General features: G+C 36.7%; 1 non-coding gene across 1 annotated transcript; it reads right to left on the bottom strand.

The window, feature by feature from the left end:
• Positions 1–5,040: 5,040 nt before the first annotated feature.
• Positions 5,041–5,112, bottom strand: TRNAP-UGG. The gene has a single exon. It is a non-coding gene; the product is annotated as a tRNA-Pro (tRNA).
• Between the last annotated feature and the right edge of the window lie 4,429 nt (positions 5,113–9,541).

The following is a 9,541-nucleotide window of genomic DNA, read 5'->3' on the forward strand; positions in this document are numbered from 1 at the left end:
TGTAATTGTATCCCAAACACATTTTTTTTTTCTGTTTGGATAAATTTGAACAACACCGTCTTATAATTTAATTTAATTTTATATTTGATGTTGTATTGTTTTCTCAATCTCATTTTAATTTTACACCATTTTCTTATTTTATATTAATTTACTTTTATTTTTATTTGTTTTCACTCTCAATTTTAGTTTCTATTTGAGTTTTGAACCCTTGAAATTTGGGTTGTGACACATTGGTATCAGAGCCGCCAGATTTTAAATTATATAGATTTTTTCTTAGGATAAAGAGTCGTATATCTCTATAACTCAACTCGATTTCATGTCTCTCTGCGACCAAGTAAGCAGTCTAACCCTGTTTTGTAGTATATGATATGTTGTAAAACTTGTATGAATTGATTGTATGTTTTGATTTTCGTGGTAGTTATAAAATGTCCTTGGACGTTAAAGTGTGAACGTTAACTATATAAGACAATAGTGGATCAACGTTATAGTGTCTAGATATGGTGAGGAGGAAAAGAGTGGTCATGAGATATCTGACTAGCCTTAGGACAACAGAGAGTTGTCGTTGCACAGTGCGAGACATCTAATCCATGAAATTTTGGTACTAGAAATGAAGAAACTGGAGATGGTCCCCAAACGGGACCATTTCGAATCGCAGTTTCTTTTGTTCCCTGGCAACGTCAACCAGATTAACCCTACGGCATGACTATCCTTGAGCTTCCACTCCTTCGTGGTCATAGTATCCAGCTTCACCCCCAAAATGGGTTCCTGAATATCTTTCTCGTATAAATAATCTTCAATCTGCATCTTCTAGAAACTGATATCGAATCCATCAAACTTTTCAATTCCAGTCTTTGAACTTTCCATCTTCACAGATCATGGTGAATCTCTCCTCGCTCTGATACTAGTTATTATAATCACACAACAGCGCACACACATGATCTAAATGAACACAAAGAACATGATAGAGAAAATGTAAGAAGAAATATTGACCAATGGTTTTGTATTAATGACTTTAGGTATGCAAAGAGAGGATATGGAGAATGAGAAATGTACATTTAGGAAGCATTGACTAATGGGTATACATATTACTTCAGTTTATTATATATAGCTTCACTATTGTAACCGCCTACTATATATAATTATTTAGTATATATTTCTCTATCAGATTTATACTATAAATCTTCCGCCTTCATATCCAACATTCTAGAGCCCAAATAGTCAGGGATTGACATCCTGCTAGAACACAAAGTCATTTACATGTCCCTAGCAAAATGTCTAGTAGTAACGGAGTCTAACCCAACGATCATTCAGACAAACATCCATCAACCAAGAGGGGTGAAAATGATGACGATAGTACAGTATAGAAAGAATCTTAGCCATGATGAATCTACACTTACTGTCATTGTTGTATTTGAAAAGGGGGAGCTCAACAAAAACTTTATTGCCACTACATGAACACCACGACCCAAAACAAGAAGGTAAGATATTGGGTTTATTTGACCTGCAAAGGCTCTTGTCAGTGATCACTCAAATGCTTGGCAAAGACACCAAGCCAACACCTCTATTGAAGAAGGGAGACAAAAACAAACCACTAAAGCAACATATGTTCACGCAGAAATACCATCCAAACGGATGAAGAGAAGGGTCGACCACGATAATTTCAAAGCAAATAGAGAGTTATGATAAGTTAAGGTCAGATCAACTTTGAGTTCAAAGCAACAAGAACCAAAGATTGGTTCAAAAATTGTGTGGACTAGTCAAAGTTGTCCACAAGATTAGGAAGACATCATATAGGATCCAATTGCTCCAATGGATACAGACTAACCCTATTGTCCACGTCAGTAACTTGAAACGTTATTATTCCGACCAAGAAAACATCAAGTAAAAGTAGGTGGTATGACGTCATGCAAAGAAGAAATTGTTTCAAGCGAAGAAAGTAGAAAAGACACCAACAGAGAAGACTTGAAGAGTTAACAAACTGAGAATTGATTTTCAACAGCTCCTAGTAGGTTGGAAAAGACTCCTCAATACTGAGATCAGCTAGAAGCGCGTCGCGAGACCTAAAGTCAGCCTCATCCTACAACGTTGAGTTTATGAAGAGCCAGTTGATAGAGATATTGACAAATTGTATAAGGGCAGATGTCGCAGTCATGATTGGCCAAGGCGTGTTGCCTGTGGCTGCATGTTAGATGTCTCAGCTATTCTTGTAAACGATTTGTGGTTCATGATAGCATGCTCATTCCAAACCCCTTCTACTTGCTTTCATCTTAGATAGGCCTTTACTATTATTGTTGTGAGGCTTAAATTTGGGTTCGTTTGAATAATTTTGGTTCGTTTTTTAGTTCAAACGAACCCAAATTAAACCTACTAGTTCCTTCTTCCTTGCACGACTCACTCCTATTCTCTATTCTGCCTCTTCTTGCTCTCTGAAACTTCTTTAAAGGCTATTGTTCACCGATTAGTTGGGAGCATCTTCCTTAAAAGGATTGTGACCACAGATGACCTATGTAGAAAATTTGTACCCTCTTTCCTAAAACCTTTAGCGTACAACATACCTAAAACAGATGCGCTGATCAGACTGCGCTACACCTCGTCTCACCCCCTCGGAGCATATGGATCCACCCAATCGATGAACACTCAAACCAAACTTGCCCATCCTTTTTGGCACAGGGACGCGAGAACCTATCCGAGTAATCTACAGTGGGGAGACCCCTTAAAGCAACAAGCGAGAATGGCTAGGTTGATAGCAGGGTTAGAGAAAAGGCGAGTATGAAAAGACGTATCGTGTAACCGTCCCTGTAAGCAGCTTCATTCTTTCTTGATCTATGATAAGCAGGACCTCTTGGTTCGGGGAAAACCAGAGATGTTGGCTAAAAAAGCTAAGCAGACAAGTACAGGACGGACAAAATGCACATACAAATTGATTGACATGATCCCTCTCCCTCTTTCTTTGGCTAGTTGGCTAGTTGCACGATAAGCGGGAAAGCATATCAGGTAGGGAAAGAAAGGCTGCTCGATCTCCTGTAAGGCCAACCCTCAACGGCGAGCTCACCAGGCAATGCTATAAGTCCAATAGAAGTCCAAGGTTTCGTCTACTACGGACAAGGAAGCTCTTGGAGGAGCTAACATGAAATGAGAAATACATTCGTTTACGACAACTAATAGATAGCGAACCTTTTTGTAGAAACTGAATGATCCCTTGGCTCGGGCAAGAAAAGGAAAAGGTAGTCATACTCCTACTTTTTTCGTCGGACAATAGAAAAGTTTGAGCTGAAAGATTGAATCACACCTAGTAAGAAAGGCGGGCTTAGTAGGTTTCTCCAAACGTATAAACAAAAAGAGGAAGCAACCAGTGCTAAAGAGGATACCGATACACATACATTCTCGCATGGAAGAACCTAGCTGAACCGGATCAAGGGTCCTAACCTAGTCCGACTGACCTTCTTTGACTGGCCCCCGCCCCTGTAACAAGGTCAACTTGTACGTGCTTTTCCTTTCGTTTAGCGAGATAGCTTACCAGCTCTTTCGACTCATAGCAGCAGTATGAAAAGCGGAATCCTCATCCTGAGTCGAGTCCGCATTGCCATACGAATCGACATCAGCCAAACCAAGAGCTCCTATTTTTTCTTTAATGAAAACGGATCTAACAGTTTCGATAAAACCAACCTCTTCTAAAGAAGAAGTCGCTCTACCTTGATCACCATGGACATATGCAGCTCCCGCTTTACCTTTGCCTACCGTGAAAAGGAAAGTTCCCTCACAATAGGCCCTCCCAGCTCCCGAACATCTTTCTATCAATCGAGAGAGGTATAGAATAGTACAACAAACCAACAAGACAAGAATGGGCTCATAAGATGGGGGGTCAGGGAAACGATTTCATTTGTGTTATCCACCAAGGAAATGATCAAGGAATTCAGATCCTGAATAAAGTACCGTAGGCAAACGAAGCTTTTGAAAATGAAAGCGTGTAGAACTCATATCCACTTTCTCTTTGATTCGTAAACTTCAGATCTGATCTTCCTTTCCTCTTTGGGTGACTGAGAGACAATTTAGGCCTGGCGTGCATTCGATTCGGTCAACAATAAGATACAAAGCGGATTGATTAAATGGGCTTGAAGTTCCATTATCGTTAGGTCGAAGATCTCTACTAGGTTTAGTGCACTTTGGTAGTTGCGAATGTTGCCGTAATCGAATGTCTTTCTCATTTGACATTCTCTCCTACCAAGCACTCATACTCGCTAGGATTGAGGAGACAGTTCGTGAGCTAATTGGGTTTCAAAATTGCGTATACGCGAAAAGAGCTTGCTTTCGACTTTCTCCTCGGCGTTTTGTGCCCGGTTCTGGTTTAGGAAAGGGTCTGATCTCTTTCATTGGAGCACATTGATGCCGAAGGAGTCTTCATAACCGGTGGAGAGGCTATCATGACTTCAAGCTATTGAAATAGCATGACTGATACTACAAAGAAAGGGAGACTGCGTGTGATAGAAAAGGAGACTGCCTTCTTGACCACGGAGAGGCTATGGGGCTTTGCACTTCGGCCCCTGAGAATACCACGTCAAGGTGATAGGATTCGAACCTATGGCTCTCTGAAACTTCTTCATCAATTATGAAAAGTTCTCAAGGTGACAGCTCTCTTCATCGGTTATGAAAAGTTCCTAGAAAGAATATAATCGAACAATTTGTGTAATGCTCTTTTTAAAGTCGGGCTGGAGACGATCTTTATTCTTCCAAGAATTTGTTTCATTCTCTACTCTCATGTTCTTGGATCAATCTCTACTCTCATGTTCTTGGTTCAATGTTTAAAATCCACATTTTAAATCATATTATCTTGCTTAATTCATTTTGATATAATATTGTTGGGGGCATTTTGACTTGAGACCTCTCACACCCAAAACGCCACTTAGACCAAATGCCATTGTAGTCGATCTATAATTCTTATAATTGCTAGTCTATATATGAAATTTATATAAGTTGAAGCAATGCACACGCATTCCTTGTTTTTTTGTTTCATTTCAAAATAGTGCTTTGTTTTCTTTTTGAGGGGCATTCCGAGAATTGAACTCGAGATCTCTTGCACCCAAAGCAAGAAGCATACCACTAGACCAAATGCCCTTATAATGGACCATATATTAAGTTGTTTATGTTATGTATCATCATTATTTCATTTATTTTCTTTGTTAATGAAATCCATGAGCAATTATTATTATATCTTTTAGATCTAGACCGCTATTAAATTATTTACATAGGGTTTACGATAATTACTGTAGAGAGAAGAAAAAAGAATAGAAGTAGTGTAAAAAGATAATTGCTGCAGAAAGATAATTACTGTAGAGAGAAGAAAAAAGAATAGAAGTAGTGTAAAAAGATAATTGATAATTACCGTAGAGAGAAGAAAAAAGAATAGAAGTAGCGTAAAAAGATAATTACTGTAGAAAGATAATTAATGTAAAGAAGAGAAGAAAAAAGAATAGAAGTAGTGTAAAAAGAATAAAAGGAGTGTAAAAATTTGATAGTTTCATTTGAGACATATATCGTGGAGTACACAAGTATTAAAAGAGCATTTACTGTAGAAAGATAATTACTATAGAAACAAGAAAAAAGAATAGAAGTAGTAGAGAGAAGAAAAATTACTGTAGAAAGAAGAAAAGAAGTAGTGTAAAAAGAATAAAAGTTGTGTTCTAAAAAAGATTAGAAGTAGTGTAAAAATTTGATAGTTTTATAACTTGTAGCACTTGCTTTCTCTGAGGCTCATCTTTTGATGAATGAACATAGGGGCATTCCAAGAATTGTACTTGGGACCTCTCGCACCCTAAGCGAGAATCATACCACTAGACCATACTAGCTGGTGGCCCAGGGGTGTGCAAAATAGCTGGTGAGCCCATACTCGCACATATGGGCTTCATGTAGAGTATATAGTACACGTCCACGATTACCTGTTAGGATTACACCGCAGGGAAAACGAAACGAAACGAAAGATAGGTCCCATCATTTCATTGCATGTGATTGTTGCATTTAACCACAATAGTGGGGTCATTTACTGAGTATTTCTTTAAATACTTAAGTCATATGCTACTACATTTTTCAGGTTAAGGCAAGGCATTCCTGTACGGCTGACGACGGCATCGCAACTCGAGATCATGGCACATGCATAGGATAGTGGTATTTATTTTCCTAGACTTGGGATAGAATAGGATGTTTTAAACTTAAGTGCTTATTTATTTTATTTCGAGTCTTTTGTTGTGTCGTTTTAAAGATGTTTTCGAAACACGTAAGTCCATGCCTGTGTTTTAAGTTAAAGGTTATGTTTTATGGAATTTAAATGAAGTCTTCTACAGTCAATGTTTATGGTACGTATACAGTAGCGACCTTAAATTAAGTAGAAAATTTTGGGTCGTTACAATTCTATTGATGTAGGTGATGATTTTTCTGATTCGAGGACGAATCCTTTCGAAGAGGTGGATGATGATAAGAATCACGGTGTTCCATCTGGACCTATTACACAACCCAAGGCCAAGAAGATTCAACAAGCATTCATACTTCATCTACAAAATTGGATAGGCTAGGTTCAACCATCACTTCATGTGTTACAAGCTGATTCGTTTGAGTCAAGACAATTTGGAGATTCATAAGTAAATATTTGCACGGTTGAAGTAGTGGAAAAAAGTTGCAAGCATCATTTCATGAGTGGTTAGAAAACTTTATTTATTATTTTAATTTCATAAAGTTTGTAATGCTCAAATTGACTTCGTCTTCTGTGGAGATTTAAAGGGATCGAGATTAAATCACAGCCAACTTCTTTTGTTGGGAGACTATAAATACCCACAAATTATTAAGTAAAAGCATATTTGTGATCAATGAAATTGATCTCTCAAGTTGAGACGATCCCCCTTATAGAAATCTGAGCATATCTTTGTCATTTCTAAGTTTCATGCAATTCTTGTGGTAGATTGCATCTGAGTCATTCAATCAAGTCTTGATCAAGTTCGATTGTGAAGTGACTCAATTTAGAAAAAGGTTCCAAATCTTGTTTCTCAATCTTGGATCTCATCATCTAATTCTAGCTTTATCTCTTGGTTGATCCAGATTTTGTATAAGAAGGTGTTAATTTCTTTAGTACAAGGGTTCTTGCTTCTACAAAAGCTTGACACGTTGGGCTGAAGATTACGGTTGGTCTATCATCCTTCAACGGGATCTTCTATCCTCATGACTTGCTCTGATGCGGTCATTCTTCTAACGCCGATGACACGTCCAGTTGTCGAGATTGGTAATGTGAGTTTGTAACCCATCCATTGAGGTTCTTGGAATGATTCTATAGCTTATCATTTCCATGTTGGGAGTTGGATCATGGGTCTTGGGCGAAGGAATCCTTGATTTACCGCCCTTCGAGTTGAAGGAAGTGACATAAGGCTAATTTTTTTTCAATTTTATTGATTTTTTTTAGTGATTTTATTTGATTTTATTTCAATTTTGTCAAACTCACTTCGGTGCTCATCTCAATCATTTCAGCCTTGTTGGTGTTCAATAAGAGAGACCATTGGAAATAACCTGTAACTACTCAACTGGATTATCACATTAACAATTTGAATAAAATAAAGTGACATTAACCATTTGAATCACCTCAACCCCATTTGTTGAACTTGACCAAATGTCTATAACATAACACTAACATTATAGTGCCTCTCAAACGTAGGTAAAGTTTAAATTCGGGTCTCCTTGTAAAACTCACTCGGGTGCTCATCTCAACCATGATGGCGTTCAAAAGGTCAAATTTTGAGTTGACTTGGACAGTTCAGTTGAACTGGCCGTATCATCATTTTCTTCCTCTGAACAGGAAGAAGATGCGCATTTTTCGCATCGCCGCCATCTGAATGCCCTTTCTAAAAAAAATGCCCTTTCTAAAAAAAAAAAAAATGAACAGGAGAATCATATCATTAGACCAAATGCCCTTTCTAAAAAAAAAATGCAACATTTTTAACTCCTACTCAATATATTTTTTTCTCTCAAGTTTGAAATCTATTTTCTTGAGTGGTTGTTGGACTATAAAACAAAAAGTTGATGGTCTAGTATTTTACTTGTAAGTAAGGCATGTAATATTGAATTGTTCCAATATGCAAGTGTTATCAAATAAACTACAACCCAACAAATGAATCAAACTAATCAGTTTGGTTGGGTTGGATTTATTCGGCTTAGTTCATCAATTTGTTTGATTTAATTCTTCTATTTTGCATACAAGAAAATGAAGTTGTCTTGAATGTACCATAGTTTGATTTATGACAAACTCATATGAAATATAATTGTATTAATAGTACTAAGAGTTGGAGTCTATAAACATTTCATGAACTTAAGTGCAACTCATGCTTCATTAAAGACGAGATACACTTTAGTTAAGTAACTGGAACTTTAAATTACTTCGTGTGGAGCTTCAATCACTCTATGTTAGCTACTATCTTTAGGATTTACTAATTGGACAGGAGTTCTTGGATTTAGGGGATTGTTTTATGTAATTTTCAAGTACAACTTTTGTTTTCAATTTTTTAGGTCATAATTTAGGTAGTGGTTGTATATTAAGGATGAACACTAGAGTTTCTATCCCGTCCACCACAACTACTCTAGTTTTTGTTTGAAGACTATAATTGTCATCTATGTTGTATGGCAATAAAATTTATTTGGATGAAATTTTAGTTAAAGTTGCATATTTTACTTCTTGCAAAAATTTGTTTCTTAGCATTATATGAATTTAGTTGCAGAGTTATTAGGAATAAGATAGAGAAAGAAATTTTCTTTAAAATAATAAACAGACCCAAGTTCATATTTGTTGTTGTCTAATTGTGATTTTGCAAAAAGCTTAACTAATATGAAATATCCAGGTAAATCAAGAATATATCCTACACGTCATTCAAGATAACAATAAAATGGAGTTAAATTAAACACAGTTTTAGTTTCATGTTAGTAGGTTCAATATGAAGCATAATTGTATTAATGATATTAAAGAGAAATTCGTGTTTTATTAGAAGAGACTAACTTCCTTTAAGGTACTAGGAGTTTAAACTACTTCCATAGTAATTTCAATCACTCCACAATGATTACAAATTTAGGGTTGGCTACTTGGACAATCAATTATCAACTTTAGGTTATAATTTAGGTAGTAGCCATTATAATATTAATGTGCATAAGAGTTACAATTCTTCCATGGACCATACGTGTTATAGTTAAATGAATATATATATATATTATGTATGTCGAGGTTTGGGTAAAGCACAAAGTAGTAAGGAACACCATTGTCAACTCTAGAGCCATCCACAACAAATGATGGAGACCGATGCAAAATATTTTAACATCCTTTGGCATCAAGATATAGAAAGATGAACGCCGTTAAATTGGAAGCTTTACCTATCTTAAGAGTCACAATGAGAACTCTAATCAAGCTGGAGCCTTGGACTAGGCAAATTGTTTAGTGATAGTTGAAATGGATGACTTCGACGTCGTGTCAGGAATGAACGTCCTGCTGAAACACAAAGTCACTTACATGCCCCTAGCAAAA

The sequence above is a fragment of the Cucurbita moschata genome, unplaced genomic scaffold, assembly GCF_002738365.1.
Source record: "Cucurbita moschata cultivar Rifu unplaced genomic scaffold, Cmos_1.0 Cmo_Scf00077, whole genome shotgun sequence".
In the NCBI taxonomy this organism is placed as follows: domain Eukaryota; kingdom Viridiplantae; phylum Streptophyta; class Magnoliopsida; order Cucurbitales; family Cucurbitaceae; genus Cucurbita; species Cucurbita moschata.